At 37.2% G+C, this 18028-nt stretch overlaps 1 protein-coding gene and 1 pseudogene across 5 annotated transcripts in view; both read right to left on the minus strand.

Moving 5' to 3' along the window:
- The window catches only part of GLG1 (golgi glycoprotein 1), a 148144-nt gene that overhangs the window by 124540 nt on the left and 5576 nt on the right, over window positions 1–18028 (minus strand). The gene's annotated exons all lie outside the window — the stretch shown is intronic.
- The window catches only part of LOC149744698 (STING ER exit protein pseudogene), a 75415-nt pseudogene that overhangs the window by 52373 nt on the left and 5014 nt on the right, over window positions 1–18028 (minus strand). The window contains exon 2 of the transcript XR_016390884.1: window positions 1–14682. This exon is cut by the window's left edge and continues 52373 nt beyond it. The product of XR_016390884.1 is annotated as an STING ER exit protein pseudogene (transcript). The remainder of the gene's footprint in view (window positions 14683–18028) is intronic.

Below are 18028 nucleotides of genomic sequence, written 5' to 3' on the forward strand. Positions count from 1 at the left end.
TTGAAGACACTAAGTGAAATAAGCCAGACACAAAAGGACAAATATTGTACAATTCCACTATTATATGAGGTACTAGAGTAGTCAGATTCAGAGACAGAAAACAGAATGGTGATTGCCAGGGGCTAGGGAGAGGGAGGATGGGTAGTTATTGTTTAATGGCTACGGTTTCAGTTGGGATGATGAAAAGTTCTAGAGATGGTGGTGATGGTTTCACAACAATGTGAATATACTTAATTCATTTTGAACTGTAGACCTAAAAAATGTTTAATAATGGTAAATTCTATGTTACGTATATTTTACCACAATAAAAAAAATGGATGACACAGTTTGGGGTTCTTTTTGAACTTGTATGTTGCTGGTACGATAATAAAACAAGCAGTTGGGTAGATTCCAAGTATGAAAACAAACTATACATGGGACTTCCCTGGTGGTCCAGTGGGTAAGACTCTGTGCTTCCAATGCAGGGGGCCCGGGTTTGCTCTCTGGTGGGGGAACTAGCTCCCACATGCATGCCACAACTAAGAGTCTGCACGCCGCAACTAAAAGATCCCACAACTAAGACCCGGCAGAGCCAAAATAAATAAATTTTTTTTTAAAAAAGAAAACAAACTATACAAAACCCAGACACTCCTTGTTTGCATTAGTGGCAGAGAAACTTAAAATAATTTAAGTTTCTAATTACTCATAGCCAATAAAAAGTTACTTTCTTTTTTCATTCAGGATTTATTGAGCATATAAGATGCACTCGGCTAGGAAGTGGGAATACAACAGTTGTGTTGCTGTGAGCATGCACATACACCCAGAGCCTAAGAGGCCAGGTGCTACTAGTCAGACACAAAATCAGGTGACACAATGATAAAGTTTAGGCATTTTACTACGTATTGAAAAACTTCTAGCTGGAGAGAGAAGGTTCACTCTTGCAGTCCTGACATTTTGCATTCCTAAAGCTGTAATTCTTCTTTACAGAAGTTACTATGTTGCTTTTCCCAACTGTTCTGCATCTATTCCAGAATGGCATTTAAACCATTGTTTTGTCTACTTTCCTATAGGCAACCAGGCTTACTAAATATTATTTGTGGGGCACAAAGCCCCAAGTGTTTGGCTCCACCCCCAAGCTACCTTGCAATACTAAACAACATGGTGACAATTTAGTAAATGACTACACAATTACTTTGAACAATAGGGATAAACATCTCTATTTACTTTCACTGAAATTTAACTTAAGAATGAAACAGTTCTGAGGAAGGAAAAAAAAGAAGAAAAGCAGAATAATCTTTACTCTGTGGGTTGTAAGTTAAACCTAAGATAGCAACTCTCTTGAGAACTGGTAAGGTCTGTGAAATTCCAAAGGGCTATAGTCTTTAAGTTCTCCCAAAAAAATTACAAATCATGTTTTCTGACACCAAACTGATTTGAATCTCCTCCTCCTTTCTTTCTTTATGAGCATTTATATTTACCTTCTTACTCACCAGCATCTCCTATCTTTTACCTTCTACTTGTTCCTTTCTCTCTGCCTTTAAACTAAAATGAATTTCCTTAATCTTGAAAAATCTTTATTTAACTGAGATGGCCTCCCTTCCACATATTCTCACCTCTTGTCACTATCACACTTCTGAAATAGACTAATATAGTTTCAAATAGTCCAAATCTGGGTTCTACAGAACCTGTTCTATCTCTGTTTTACAAAAACCCATGCTCTTTTCTCAGTCATTAATCTTAACTGTGTTATTTACCCTAGTGATTACTACTACCTCCTTTCAAATGTCCCTTTCCTTGGTTCCCACAACTAAAATTTTCCTCCTTGGCCTCCACAATTAAAAACTCTTCTAAATCTTCTTTTAAGTCTCAACCATTCCTTCTATTCCCTGTAATTCCCTCAACAAGCTTCTTTCCAACCTTCAATTGTGAGCATTCCCCAGGGCTCAGTCCTTGGAATCATACTCTTCTATTTATACATTCTTTAAGAGGGCTCAACCATTTTCATACCTCCAACTACAGCCTTTTAAGCTGAATGACTAAAATTTAGATTCAGTTCAAGATCTAGTTCCAAATTTACACCCTCTTACTGGAAATTGCTTGACATGCCTGTCTGTCACTTCAAATTCAACACAAGCTAAGAATTATATATTTCTGGAGGGAGCCTAACAGTTAAACTTTAACCTCTCTTCACTTGGTTAAATTCTACTGTTCCTTCAGCTCAGCCAACATCTTCTCAGGAAAATATTTCCTGACTCCCTGATTAGCCAAATGTCCACATAGATCTCTTTCAAAGCATTTATTGTAGCTATAATTTTCCATTTATTTTGCGATTCTTTAATGGCTATCTCCTCCACTAGATGGAAAGCCCCATGAGAACAAGGATCATGCCTTTTAGGAGTCGGAGATGAGTGGTATGATAATCTCCATATTCCCAATACCTACCATTAAGTTTCAGACATGTAGTAAATAACAGTTATCCAAAATCTGGCAAATGAATGAACAAAAGCACTCAAGTTTTCCTAAGTAATGAGTCTCCCCTCAATCCCATTGCCATCTCCATTGTTACTAGTCCACTGTGGTCCACAGTTTAATTACAAAAGCAGCTTATTCAGTGAGTTCCTTCAGATCTTCCTTACTTCAATCCACACTGCTACAAAAATAATTTCCCCCCCAAAAATAATAATAATAATTTCCCTAACTAATTTGCCATGCCATTCTCCTACCCAATAATATTCAGTGACTTCCCATTTCCCTCAAAAACAAATCTAAGCTAATGCAGACATTTCACTAAAGAGCTCAATTTGCCAAGAACAACTAATGTCAGCTGCTCAGGGCAGTTCTCCCATTGGCCATGGCATTGAAAAACAATGACTAATTCTTCTCTTTGACTCTCCTTTATTTTAAGTTCCTTGCAGACCTCCACCAGCATTATTACCTTGAAAATGTTACTATTAATTGCATCACAAAGGCCTAACATTAAGTAACCAAGTTTTGCTGACAAAACATTTACAAACTATCTCTTAGGGTGTTTCTTACAAGTATGATTAATATTATTATTTATAACACTGTTATCAAGTAGAGTTTCAGACAGCTGCATTTTATAAATTTGTCCTTAAATTCCAATGCTCACAGATTCATAATTCTAAATAAAATTATGGCAAATTAATTTAGCTTTCAAAAGATTCTTTATTTTCAAAACACATATAACACTTCTAAGTGATTTAATCCCATGTCTGCAGAGTTTTATGCATGCTTCAATACAAAGAACTTCCTGAACTGAAAAACTGTATTATTAAAGTTAGAGTACCTCTGAATTAGAAAAAGCATAGACAGAACAAGATGGTGGACGACAGAGACAAGGAAGGCACAGAGAGATCAGAACAATTATCAGGTCACTAGGATGCTGCCCTAGTGAAGGAGAGCTACATGATCTGATTGCAGACGTAGAGGAAGAAGAATCCACTGGATACAGTGAATTTGAAAAATTTCTTCCTGATGACTGAAGTACTACTGGAAAGAAGATACATACCAATTCCGGAAGATCTACTTCTTCAAGCTTTTGAGGTATTAGATCCAGCTAAACATGGGTTTCTTTCTAAGGAAGAACTGATTAACTATATGACTGAAGGTCAGCCTTTTTCTCAGGAGGAAATGGAAGAAATGTCTGCTGCAATTGATCCAGAATCAAATTCAATTCATTACAAGGACTATATAACAATGATGGTGATAGATGAAAATTAAACACTCTAAAGACTTCATTTCTTTCTTTCTTTTTTTTTTTTTTTAATATTTATCTATTTATTTTTGGTTGCACTGGGTCTTAGTTGCAGCATGCGGGATCTAGTTTCCCAACCAGGGGTCGAACCCAAGCCCCCTGCACTGGGAGCGCAGAGTCTTACCCACTGGACCACCAGGGAAGTCTCTCTAAAGACTTCATTTCTAACTGAAAGGATAATTTTGAGAATTGCTTGTCCTTATACATATTCCTGTAAGCACAGCTTTAGTCACATCCAAGTTTTGGTATGTAATATTTTTATTATCATTCAGTTCAAATTATTTTCTAACTCCAATTGTGATTTGTTTTTTGGGGGGTTACTTAGAAGTAGTGTATTTTATAACTTCTAGTTACTTTTTTGTTACTGATTTGTAGCTTAACTACAAGTCAAGAAACACACTTTGTATAATTTTAAAACTCTGAAATTTGTTAAAATTTGCCTTATAGCACAATATGGTCAGTTTTAAAAATGTTCCAAGTGTGCTTGAAAATAATTTGTAATTTAAAGTTTTGGAGTATAATGACTATATATCTGCTTGTTGAATCAAATTTGCTGCTCATGTTATTTAAGTTTTTTATATCCTTACTAATTTTGGGGGGTGGGTGTCTCCTGGTTCTGAAAGCAGTATCCTCTATCAGTGAATGACAGCAGTATGTTAAATCTCCTATTATGATAGTGAATTTCTCTATTTTTTCCCTGTAGCTCTGTTGCTCTATATAAGTTGAAGTTAAGTACATACAAATTTAAAACTTCCTGGTAAACTGGACTTGTTGATATGAAGTGCCCTTGTTTATTTCTAGTAATGCTTTTGCTTTCAAGTCTACTATATTTGTTATTATATAATTTCTTTTTGGTTTATATTTGCACAGTATATCTTTTCCAATTCTTTTACTTTCAACCTTTTTGTACCATTATGTTTTATTTTTTTTGAATAAATTTTTAAAAATTAAAAAAAAGAAAAACAATCTTTTAACCTTATATTTATATAGGAATATATTAACAGAAGTGTTCCAAAATTGTATGAAATTCCTGAAATTCTAAGATGCCCTGATATAATATTATCAGTCCTAATTTAACAATTTATGTCACAGAAATAAGCAGATCTGTTTGCTAATCCCATTATAATGATCTCTCATTAGGTCTTTAATAATAAACATTTTCAGGAGGGAGGGACAAACTGGGAGACTGGGATTCACATATACACATTACTATACAGAAAACAGATAACTAATAAGAACCTGCGGTATAGCACAGGGAACTCTACTCAATACTCTGTAATGGCCTATATGGGAAAAGACTCTTAAAAAAAAAAAAAAAAAGGTGGATATATGTATATATGTAACTGATTCACTTTGCTGTACACCTGAAATGAACCCATTCTGTAAATCAAGTATACTCAAATAAAAATTTTTTAAAAAAAGTATTGCTTGTCCTTAATTTCACACTTTATCTTATAATTCCTACATATGCTAATTAATGCCTTGTGACAACAATTTCAAGATACTTTGTTTTTTAAAGGTGAGCATAACAGTTTAAAACAAATTTATTTAGTATGTCTAGCCTTATGGAGTGACAAATTGCTAATTATTTTTAAACTATTTTTAAAATATTAAAAAAAAAAAAGAAAAGAAAAAGCATGGGGCTTCCTTGGTGGCACAGTGGTTAAGAGTCTGCCTGCCAACACAGGGGACATGGGTTCGAGCCCTGGTCTGGGAGGATCCCACATGCCGCAGAGCAACTGGGCCCGTGCGCCACAACTACTGAGCCTGCGCTCTAGGGTCTGCAAGCCACAACTATAGAAGCCCGTGCACCCTAGAGCCCGTGCTCCACAACAAGAGAAGCCACCACAATGAGAAGCCCGCACACTGCAACAAAGAGTGTCTCCCGCTTAAATGACCTCTTGGCAAAAAGCAGTCATTACAAATACCAACAACATTTTAACATATAGCCAATCATATTAAATTGACTCTTAGAAAGCTCCAGCTGACAGCCATCTTCTGAATCCAGGAAATATAGTCACTGCACAGCAAGAATAAACCTATGTCCAGACTTTAGCATATCAATGGAAGTGATTTATTACCACAGAAGACTGAGTTCTAAATCATCCAATGGAGAACAAAAATAATGGAATTTTTAAAAAAGCACACTAAACATACACATCAAAAGGTTGACAACATCCTACACAGGTTATTATTATAACTAAATTATTAAACAACTATTTTGGATGACGGAGGATACTAGCTCAGAGGAACAAATACTCTGCGCTTTTGCTACACTCTACTTGCTACGTTCTAATTAATCTAAAAAATGAATCTATTATTATCTCAATATAATCTATAAATCACCATTGCATGGCATCGTTAAACTCAGCAAAAGTTCCAACATGTATCAGTTTGAAATGCCATGCCATGTTGCAGGGTCAGCCATTCAGGAGACAGCTCAATTTCCCAAGCTTGGTATATCTTGAATCATCTGGAATTCCTTTTAGGTTACATAAACTTATAATAATGGAAAGGCCAGATCTAGAAAAAGATGACCGTGAAAATAAACATCTTCAGAAACTGAGGAAAAAAGCAAAGTCTAAGGATTTTGGCTCAGCATAGCAGAATGAGCAGACCTGCTTCAGAAAAAGACACTGGTTTTCCCAACCACCTTGAGGAGGAAAAAAAAAGACTAACACAAAATAAATGCAGTTGTTTTTGACTAAGATACAATTTCTCTTTTCTTTCTTTTTTTTTAAAGTTCTGGCAGTAGGAAAGTGTTTTGTTTCTATTAAGCACAAGAAAAGCTATGAACTAAAACTGACTTGGAATACAATTTTTTCATATAGCTTACAGTAAATGTTTAAAACGTTATTTATGTGATAAAGCAAGTACAGCAAATTGTTAATGGTAAAATTTTAGTGGTTGGGTATATGGGTGATCAATGTATGATTTTTTAAAACTGTTCTGTATCTTTGAAATTTTCCATAATAAAATGAGGGCTAAAACTAAATCTACCTCTTAGAGTAACAGTGGTGATTAAATAAGATTATGTATACAAGCACATAGCAGTCGCCCAATAAATGTTAATCTACTTCCTCATCTCTTTTGAACAAAGTCACTTATCCAAAGAATGAGCTGCCACAGAACTCAAGAACTTCAGGTTCTAGCAATATATATGTTCAGAACTTGAAAAGTCTTCAACAATAAACATGAAGTTCTTTCAAAGGCATAGATGAACTCAGGAGAAAGAGGAATCCCCTAGGTGCCAGGAAAAGGAGGGAGGGAGGATTAAAAGCCATGGCACCAGAAGCAGAGGAAGGAAGAAGGGGCACTGTTCCATTAACCTAGGGCTTGGGGCTTAATGCCAGGCATAGGACACAAGGTCTTGACCCTTAGCAAGTATAAAACTGGAACTGAGATCACTACACAAGGCTGAAACTGCTTCCATACTTTAAATCAAAGAGATCATAACACTGAAAACTGATCACATGGAAGTATTTCCACACATTTAGAGCAAAGAAAAATCTGATTGCTTATAAACAACTGTCATCTTCCTAGAGAAAATGGGAAGGAACATAACTGCTTGATATGACAAATAAAAGGCTGGCACATGAACTTGACCTGACTTGCCCAGATAACTGTGATACAACTTGCTAGTTGTCTTGCTAGCATTTTGTGCTCCCCTTTTCATAGTGGGGAGCTGTCACTAGGAGCGCATTACCCAGTCCCCTGTGTATCTAGGTGCTGCATGTGAAGAGTTCTCACCTGTGGAATGTGAACAAAAGAGTTGATCACCTCGAGGCCAGGGCTTTTAAGAACTTGTGGTTGGGGGACTTCCCTGCTGGTGCAGTAGTTAAGAATCCGCCTGCCAATGCAGGGAACACGGGTTCGAGCCCTGGTCCAGGAAGATCCCACATGCCACGAAGCAGCTAAGCCCATGAGCCACAACTACTGAAGCCCACATGCCTAGAGCCCGTGCTCCACTACAAGAGAAGCCACCGCAATGAGAAATGAAAAGCCTGAGCACCGCAGTGAAGAGTAGCCCCCGCTCGCCACAACTAGAGAAAGCTCACGTGCACCATCGAAGACCCAACGCAGCCAAAAATAAAAAAAAAAAGTACTTGTGGTTGAATTTTATGGTATGAGAATTATATGGAAGGAAGGGTAATAAGGACTTAAAAAAAAAAAAAAAAGCAGCAGGCAGGGTTTCTAATTCTCTTGTCTGCCTGAAAGCGGAAGACTCTAAAGCCCTAGGAAATAGGACCACAAGCTGGGAGGAACCAGGGTCTCCTGATCACCAGATGGCTGACAGTCTTCCACAACTTCTCTTGCGCTAAGCCACTGGTAGTTTTGGGTTTGGTATGGCAGTTAGTTTTGCCCTAAATAATACATTAAGGAAATCTTTTATCTTCTGAGTTCGTGAAAGGCTTGGCTCAACCCAGTTACAAACAAGCTGACCTTGGCACAAAATGAAATTATACCTGTGGAACTCTCATACTAAGATAGTTTAGTCAACATGAGCAATGGGAAAAAAAAGGTCTTTATCTTAATTAAAAAAAAAAAGTTAAACGGGTAACACATACATACAGCTCAAATATTTTTTTAAAAAATCAAAAATATAGGGAATTCCCTGGTGGTCAGTGGTTAGGACTCGGCACTTCCACTGCCGTGGGCCTGGGTTCAATCGCTGGTTGGGGAACTACGATCCCACAAGCCGCACGGTGCAGCCAAAAAGGAAAAAAATCAAAAATATTAAGAATAGAGTGCTACCACTGGCATTTTTCACAGAACTAGAACAAAAAATTTCACAATTTGTATGGAAACACAAAAGACCCCGAATAGCCAAAGCAATCTTGAGAACGAAAAAAGGAGCTGGAGGAATCAGGCTCCCTGACTTCAGACTATACTACAAAGCTACAGTAATCAAGACAGTATGGTACTGGCACAAAAACAGAAAGATAGATCAATGGAACAGGATAGAAAGCCCAGAGATAAACCCACGCACATATGGACACCTTATCTTTGATAAAGGTGGCAGGAATGTACAGTGGAAAAAGGACAGCCTCTTCAATAAATGGTGCTGGGAAAACTGGACAGGTACATGTAAAAGTATGAGATTAGATCACTCCCTAACACCATACACAAAAATAAGCTCAAAATGGATTAAAGACCTAAATGTAAGGCCAGAAACTATCAAACTCTTAGAGGAAAACATAGGCAGAACACTCTATGACATAAATCACAGCAAGATCCTTTCTGACCCACCTCCTAGAGTAATGGAAATAAAAACAAAAATAAACAAATGGGACCTAATGAAACTTCAAAGCTTTTGCATAGCAAAGGAAACCATAATCAAGACCAAAAGACAACCCTCAGAATGGGAGAAAATATTTGCAAATGAAGCAACTGACAAAGGATTAATCTCCAAAATCTACAAGCAGCTCATGCAGCTTAATAACAAAAAAACAAACAACCCAATCCAAAAATGGGCAGAAGACCTAAATAGACATTTCTCCAAAGAAGATATACAGAATGCCAACAAACACATGAAAGAATGCTCAACATCATTAATCATTAGAGAAATGCAAATCAAAACTACAATGAGATATCATCTCACACCAGTCAGAATGGCCATCATCAAAAAATCTAGAAACAATAAATGCTGGAGAGGGTGTGGAGAAAAGGGAACACTCTTGCACTGCTGGTGGGAATGTGAATTGGTTCAGCCACTATGGAGAACAGTATGGAGGTTCCTTAAAAAACTACAAATAGAATTACCATATGACCCAGCAATCCCACTACTGGGCATATACCCTGAGAAAACCAAAATTCAAAAAGAGTCATGTACCAAAATGTTCATTGCAGCTCTATTTACAATAGCCCGGAGATGGAAACAACCTAAGCACCCATCATCGGATGAATGGATAAAGAAGATGTGGCACATATATACAATGGAATATTACTCAGCCTTAAAAAGAAATGAAATTGAGCTATTTGTAATGAGATAGATAGACCTAGAGTCTGTCATACAGAGTGAAGTAAGTCAGAAAGAAAAAGACAAATACCGTATGCTAACACATATATATGGAATTTAAGGAAAAAAAAATGTCATGAAGAACCTAGGCGTAAGACAGGAATAAAGACGCAGACCTACTGGAGAACGGACTTGAGGATATGGGGAGGGGGAAGGGTGAGCTCTGACAGGGCGAGAGAGAGTCATGGACATATACACACTAACAAACGTAGTAAGGTAGATAGCTAGGGGGAAGCAGCCGCAAGGCACAGGGATATTAGCTCGATGCTTTGTGACAGCCTGGAGGGGTGGGATAGGGAGAGTGGGAGGGAGGGAGATGTAAGAGGGAAGACATATGGGAACATATGTATATGTATAACTGATTCACTTTGTTATAAAGCAGAAACTAACACACCATTGTAAAGCAATTATACCCCAATAAAGATGTTTAAAAAAAAAAAAAAAAAAAAGAATAGAGTGGAAAGTTTCCCACCCATTTTTATCCTCCATTAACCTTAATTTCTTCTGTACCCTTCTGGAGCATTCTAATGCAAATACAAGCAAATATTAATAAATACTATTCTTATTTTTCCCCTTTGATTGTAAAAAAGGTAGTATACTATACAAAGTGGTAACTTTACTTTCTTAATTTAGTCACAGATCTTAGAGCTCTTTCCATACCTGACATAAAGAGTTTCTTTTCCACAGTAATACAATAGTTCATTGTATTGATGCACAATAAATTTATTTAATCACTTCCTTATTGAAGGGTGTTAGGTTGCTTCCAATTGTTTGCTATTACCAAAAAAAAAAAAAAAAACTTCAATTAAATACCTCCTACACACTGATCATACTGTTATGTATAAATTTTCAGAAGTAGGATTGTTACCTCAAAAGACAGATATATACATTTGCAATTTTAATAAATAATGCTTAATCTCCTTTTCTAACAAATTCTTCTATTCATTTCCATTTGATAGGTCAGAAGTTAAACTTCAAGGGATGGTGATTTCTACTTCTGCTCACAAAGGATTAATTACCACAGAAATTGCCCCCGTAGTAATTAACAACTAGACAAAATATATGAAATAATTTTCAGTCACTGGACAACAGGCAGCATAAGCCTATGATCCCTGAGAGAAGTGAAACAATGTGAGCCTGACGATCACCCCATCTTACTGCCAGGAGGTGGTTTCTAGGCTGCAGCACAGGGAGGAGGAACCCAAACAGACTCTAGTGTACTTGCTGAGTAGAGAGAAATCAAAGTTCAGGGGATCCAAGGTGGCCAGAATTTGCAAGACAGAGAGAGTAATGGAAAGGAGAGCTGTACAAAGAACACAGGAGATCTTCAGAGGGATTGCCCTGAGTCAAGTCCTATCCTATGCGTATGCAGTGGGAAACGAAACACTGAAAAGCAAATACGCCAAATAATTCTTGAAGCTGACAAGGCAGGGAGTAGTTCATTCCCACCAACCAGAAAGGAGAGACCTCACATAACTTGGGACATTGGGTAGAGTCCCAGAAGAGTCACATCTCAGCAGTAGAATTAAAGTAGACATAGACTAAAGGCTGCTCTGGACTTGCCCTAACAAAGTTTAAAAGCAAGCCTCAAAAGGATCAAACTGATCTCCATGTAACCTGTGTGCCAGACAAGATCTAACACTCTTTAAGGGAATTCGACCAAATTCAGCAAAGATGTAAAATGCACAATGACCAACACCCAATAAAAAAAATCACCACACATGCAAAGAAGTAGGAATGTGACCACCAGAAGAAAAATTAATCAGTGGAAAAAGACCAAGAAATGACAGATGATGGAATTAGCAGATGAGGACCTTTTTAAAACAGCTATTACAAATGCATTCAAGGTTGTAAAGGAAAATATGAACATAACGAAGAGAGAAATGGAGTATGTATGTAAGATCCAAATCAAACTTCTACAGATGAAAAATAGAGTATCTAAAACAAAAGATATACTGGACAGATGGCACTAACAGCAGACCGGAAACCACAGAAGAAAAGACCTATGAACCTAAAAATACAGCAATAGTAATAATCCAAAATGAAACAGAGGGGGAAAAAAAAACCCAACCCCACTGCTGGGGGGGAGAGGAGGGTGAAGAAAAGAGCCTCATGATTGTGATTCGATAGCAAGCAATTTAACCTGTGTAAGATTAGCGCCCAGGAGAGGAGAACAGAAAAATTATTTTAAGAAATAGGGGCACACAGTATGTGTTCAAATATTTGTTGGCAGATTTAAATAAAAATGGGCTATAAAAATACATTTTAAAATATGAAAATATATCATTTATGTAAATGTGAAAATTATCAGAGAATCAATGTGGTAACACGGAAAAACAGAGGCTTTAAATTTAAAAAGGCTTGAGTTGGCGTCTAAGCTCTGTTTCTTAATACTTACAAGACTTGGCCAAATCACAATCCATCTGATTCTTGTGGTTTTTCTGTCTGTAAAATACGGCTGATATCTGTCCTATCTACCACATACCATTATCAAGAACTGCAAATGAGATTTAAAGGGTTCCATAAACTAAATGTTAGCTAGCAACTTAACTCAGGGTAACTAAATATTTAGGGAGAAGGTTGTTAGGTCAATACTCAAGTTTTAAAAAGCAAGTATATTTGGTGAGTTCTTCCCTGACATTTATACCTGGTTCCACATTTCCCCTATTGTAAGAGAGGTAAGAAAAGTTTTTCAGAATACATTATTTTTTAAGAAACAAAACTCTCATGTCACCTTCTTTTAATGCCAAATAATCATCTTGCTTATTAATTAACCCCTACAGTGAGTGCTCAGTAAATATTTCACAAATGAATGAGTAAAAATATAAAACAATCTACAATGGTTCTCTTCTTTTGGTCCTAGGGGCAGATAAGCCAAATGAGAAGCTGGGAAAAAAATTTCAGGAAGACTCCCAAGGTGAAAGCCCTACACTAAAATGACTAAATTTCTCCTGTCTCTAGAGTTTAGGATGATACAAAAGGAAACAATGATATTGCTACAGAAGCATATACTGCTTACTCAAAATCTGAGCAAGATGAACAACAGACTGAACCATATGAAACTGCTTTTTATAAATCAAATATGATCAAATATTAGTAATTCTTATGGTTCCGTCTGCTAGTAAAAACAAGCCAGAAAACAATGCTTAAAGGAGAACTGGTAGGGGGTAGGGGCAGTGGACTGTGCAAAGGGAAAGGTAATGAGCAACAGTCTGGGGCAGAAACTTCTCAAATCACTGAATATAAAATCTTTGCCAACAAAATATTTACATAAAAACTCAACAGCTGTAACTGGCACTCTCTGGAAGCCAATACCATTAAACGACTTGGGGGAAAGGTAGTGATCAGTAGGATATCATGTAGGGAGCTAGTGGGAAGCAGAGCTGGAGAATGGAGAAGCAGCCTGAGACCATGGACTAAAGAATGTGAATTTGTTTCCAAAAAAGGGAACCATACCAATCTCATCTTCCGCTTTCACTGCTCTAATTTCTCCTGTTTCAGATGATACTTTCAAGTTGAAAATCAATACACAATCGTATAAATTCTTGAAACTTCTTATAATGATTTAAAAGAAAACCAACAACTCTACACACTAAAAGCTTTCAGCTATACACACGTCAGTCAGGTCCTAACCTAGCAAATCAGAGTTTGAATAAGAGATCGTGGATTTTTTTTTGCTACACCATGTGGCATGTGGGATCTTAGTTCGACCAGGGATTGAACCCGTGCCCCCTGCATTGGGAGCGCGAAGTCTTAACCACTGGACCCCAGGGAAGTCCCGAGATTGTGGAATTTTGCCTATTTCAAAACTATTCAAAACTAACTCTACTACCTAATTACCTCAGAAAGAAGGCTTACATACTGAGAATATTCTGTGCTGTCCTTAATGTATGATTATGTATTTATACCTCAATATAGGCTGTTTCATAGGCCAGAAAATGTTCCCACCTTAGCAACATAAAAGTCCTTACATATTACTTTCCCTCTGAAAAGTTGCCAACTTTCAGGAAAATTTAAGTGATTTTTATATTTATCTGGTTTTACAAAGGGCAAAAAGATAACAATCAATGCCTTCTGTTTCTCAGCTGATAAAAGTTAGTCATTCCATTCTACAGAGGGAGGATGTTTTAAGCAACACAGTCTTCAGAAATAGAAGAACTAATTTTTTCCCTCTTATATCAAAGAACAGAGATTTCCTTTGTCTGATAGGCAGTATATTCCAAATTTAGGCATCATTTAGGCCAAGAGTATGAAAGAACATTTGGTAGAACTGAGCTCCTTTACCCAGAGAATTCAGTCCTTTGCACTCCACAACCTCAAAGTGTACACATTTTAAATACCTGGTAAAGACTCTATAAAAAGTTTTTTTGTTTTTTTTTAAATACTACCTTTATTATTTGTTTTTTAATAAATTTTTATTTATTTTTATTTTTGGCTGCCTTGGGTCTTTGTTGCTGAGCGCGGGCTTTTCTCTAGTTGCGGTGAGCGGGGGCTACTCTTCGTTGCAGTTCCCAGGCTTCTCATTGGGGGGCTTCTCTTGTTGCAGAGCACAGGCTCTAGGCACACGGACTTCAGTAGTTGTGGCACTTGGACTCAGCAGTTGTGGCTCGCAGGCTCTAGAGCACAGGCTCAGTAGTTGTGGTGCATGGGCTTGGTTGCTCCGCAACATGTGGGATCTTTCCGGACCAGGGCTCGAACCCGTGTCCCCTGCACTGGCAGGCAGATTCTTAACCACTGCGCCACCAGGGAAGTCCTATAAAAAGTTTTTGACCTTACTACTCTTCAAGTTCAACTACAGCTTTCTTGAAGAAGCCTTGGAAGGATTATAATAAAAGGTGTGGCACATTACAATTTACTTCAGATTTCTCTTAAGACGGTGAACATAAAGCCATATCTTGAAGGACGTCATCTGCAACAACAAAGGGCAGAAAGACCACTGATGGGCAACTGCAATTTGATGGATGCTCTATATATTTAAATTTTTTTCATCCTCTTCATAACCCTGTGGGAGTGGTTTCATACGTCAATTTTACACATAAGAAAAGTGAAGGCTGAAGAGATAAATCTGTCCAAGGTCACAGTAAGTGGTAAGTGAGCTAGGATTTGAATCCAGGACTGCAGTTCCAGAGCCCACTCTTTACCACTCACCACACTGCTCCTCCTATGATGAGCTCCACATGACTATAGGACCTTATCTCTGCTGATTATTTCATGTGCAACAAGTATGCGCAGTAGATGGCATTAATTAACAAATGGCAGACTTTGTGCATGATTAAAACTCTCCATTGCATTCCCTTCTCCCTCCTTGAAGTTTTTGTTCACTTTATGTTGTTTATCACATTACGGAGCTGATTTGGCCAGCATAGGAACTTTGGGAATTCTGTTAAGTGACTTGCAGTCTGTCTTTCTATGTTAACTTAAATTACAAACGAAACCTTCCTAGACATCAGAGCATTTTCTTTAAACATGATTTTTTTCTTTCATTTTTTTTTTTTTTGGTAACTCTGCATTTGAACTGATTTATAACATACGCACATTCTCCTGGTTAATTTCTCTCACATATCATTTCACTTCACTGTTTATCTTCCTTATGATTTTAACTATACATCACATTTGTTTTTTTTTTTTAAAGGAACACAAAAATGTTTTAAGAGTTTGTTCTTTGTTCTGTTCTACAAGGATACAGATCCAGGAATTCAGCCAAGTACCCATCTTCACTATGACTCCCCCTGTATAGAGTTATAATGTTATTCAAGGCTTCAATAGGAGAATTTATAGGTACTGTAAACACCACGCAGTTGATCTAACATAATATTCTAATTTCAGTAAAATTATTAAAACTGAATGAAAATAAATGTCTGGTTCTCTTAATTCATTGTTTTTAGATTCCAGTCCACACTCTTGTTCCTCCACACTCTATTTTAATGCAGATACAAGGGTTAGTACTGGCACAGTTCTGAGGGCCATCACTTGACGTTCTTTCTTAAGTTTTAAATATATCTAACTCAATCAAATAAAGATGAGTCACTTGCTGGCTTCCAGTTTTATGAGTTCAGCTCCTCTTAATCTGAAGGAGCTACTGTACCCCTTTACAACTTATAAAGTCGGCATGAGGAAAATGACATCCATCTATTAACCAGGCATTTTAAGGTGGCTAAATTAAGAACTTCATGATATGAACATCAATTTAAGACTGAAAAGCAGTGAAGAGTTTTTTTCTGGTTCTCCCAACCATTTCCTGTACCATATGCGCATAGCATTCAATTTATCCTTCTCTTAAGGGACTTACTACTTTATAACTTGTATTATAGTTTTAATAAAGATACCTTTTTCTTCTTCCAGATCAGTGCTGTCCAACAGAAATATAATGGAAGCCACATATATTATTTTATGTCTTCTAGTAGTCACATTAAAAAATAAAAAGTAAAACTGGCTTTAATAATGTTTTTAACCCAATATATCCAAAATATTATCATTCAAACATGTAATCAATATAAAAACTGAGACGGGAATTCCCTGGCAGTACAGTGGTTGGGACTCTGTGCTTTCACTGTTGAGGTCCTCATTTCGATTGCTGGTGGGGGAACTAGGATCCTGCAAGCTGTGCAGCGCACCCCTACCCCCCCCCAAAAAATTGAGATAGTTTACCTTCCTGTGTGTTCTAAGTCTTTAAAATCAAGTGTGCATTTTACACTTACAGCACATCTCAACTCAGACTACTCATATTTCAACTGCTCAGTAGCAACATATATAGCTGGTGACTACCACAGGCATAGGGGGAGGGGGAAAGAGCCATTTTACAGTTGGACAGACTTGCTTTCAAATATCAATTCCACTACTTACTGGCCCTGAGGGAGTTCCCTCATTTAAAAAATAGTAATAATTAAAATAATACTAATGATGTATCTCTCATAGGATTAAATGAGATATAACACCTAGAGAACATCTGGTCCCTTAGGGCAGGGCACACAAAAAGCCCTCGATAAATGCTAGCTATAATCAATATTTGTAACCTTTAACACTAAGCACAGTGTCTTGTACACAGTACTTATTCAATAAATGTTTGCTGAAGGAAGAAAAATTAATCTGCATGACATCCTACAAGCCATTTTAACTGCTTCTTTTTAAAATACCACATACATTTCTCATATAAGCAGGAGAAGTTTTTTGGGAGGATTGTTGCTGATGAAATTTGTTTTGAATACATTAGGAGAAATGTATCATCTTATCTCTTGGACTGATCGAGTATTTTATTTTCTTCCAAAAGAGCAATGAAATTATTCAGCAACTATAAACTGTAAAGCAGTCTTATCAAGAGGCTTCTTAAAAAGTTCCTTCCATACATAAGTGACAGTGCTATTTTACAGGTAACTCACTTATCTGTGGGAATATTTTTATCTCAGGGATAAAAACACATCCCATTTCTGGGCTTTACTTGGAGAACAAGACAGTGGTGTATGCAAGACCCTTTATAATCTGGACTCTGAAAAAATTCTCAAACTCTCTACTTCAGTAGAGTCAGTACAGCCCCCTTAATTTCTCAAAGCATCTTCCCTTTTCACTTGTGCTTATGATTCCCTTGCAATGTTTTGTATTTCTACAGATGACAGAATCACAAAGTACCAGAGCTGGAAGGATCTTAAGCGATAATTCAGTCTTAGAATTTTCCAAAGCATGTACCATAGGTGATAAGCAAGATGATTTCTGGTGGTATGTGTTAGTACTGCCTACTTTAATGGTAACATATTTTGTTTAACATAAAAAAGAAAAATATAACTAGCACATCAAACTCAAGAACTCATGTATATCTTCACTTACAACAGGACTAAACTGTCCCTACTTAAGTGTAAAAAAAAGTGATAAGATTTTTAAGCCAAGAGTAGCAGAGCAGAGTTCCATCCAAGTCTAAATCCTAATTTTGTGCTCTTTTCATTGCCCTAAAGAATTTACTTGTCTGTGTGACACCAAGTGATGAACACTCTCTTATATAACTGTTTCTTGATCACAATCCCATTTATCAAACCAACTGTAAGCAATGGTAGTGTCTTAAAGTACTAGTGTTCTTCCACAATGATAAGTGCATAATAGGGGATCAATAATGCCTTGAGGGGCTTCCCTGGTGGCGCAGTGGTTGAGAGTCTGCCTACGGATGCAGAGGACACGGGTTCGTGCCGCGGTCCGGGAAGATCCCACAAGCCGCGAGGCGGCTGGGCTCGTGAGCCATGGCCGCTGAGCCTGCGTGTCTGGAGCCTGTG

This window comes from Delphinapterus leucas, chromosome 20 (assembly GCF_059928025.1).
Source record: "Delphinapterus leucas isolate spDelLeu-1000000601 "Yukka" chromosome 20, BTC_Dleu_Yukka2, whole genome shotgun sequence".
Classification (NCBI taxonomy): Eukaryota; Metazoa; Chordata; class Mammalia; order Artiodactyla; family Monodontidae; genus Delphinapterus; species Delphinapterus leucas.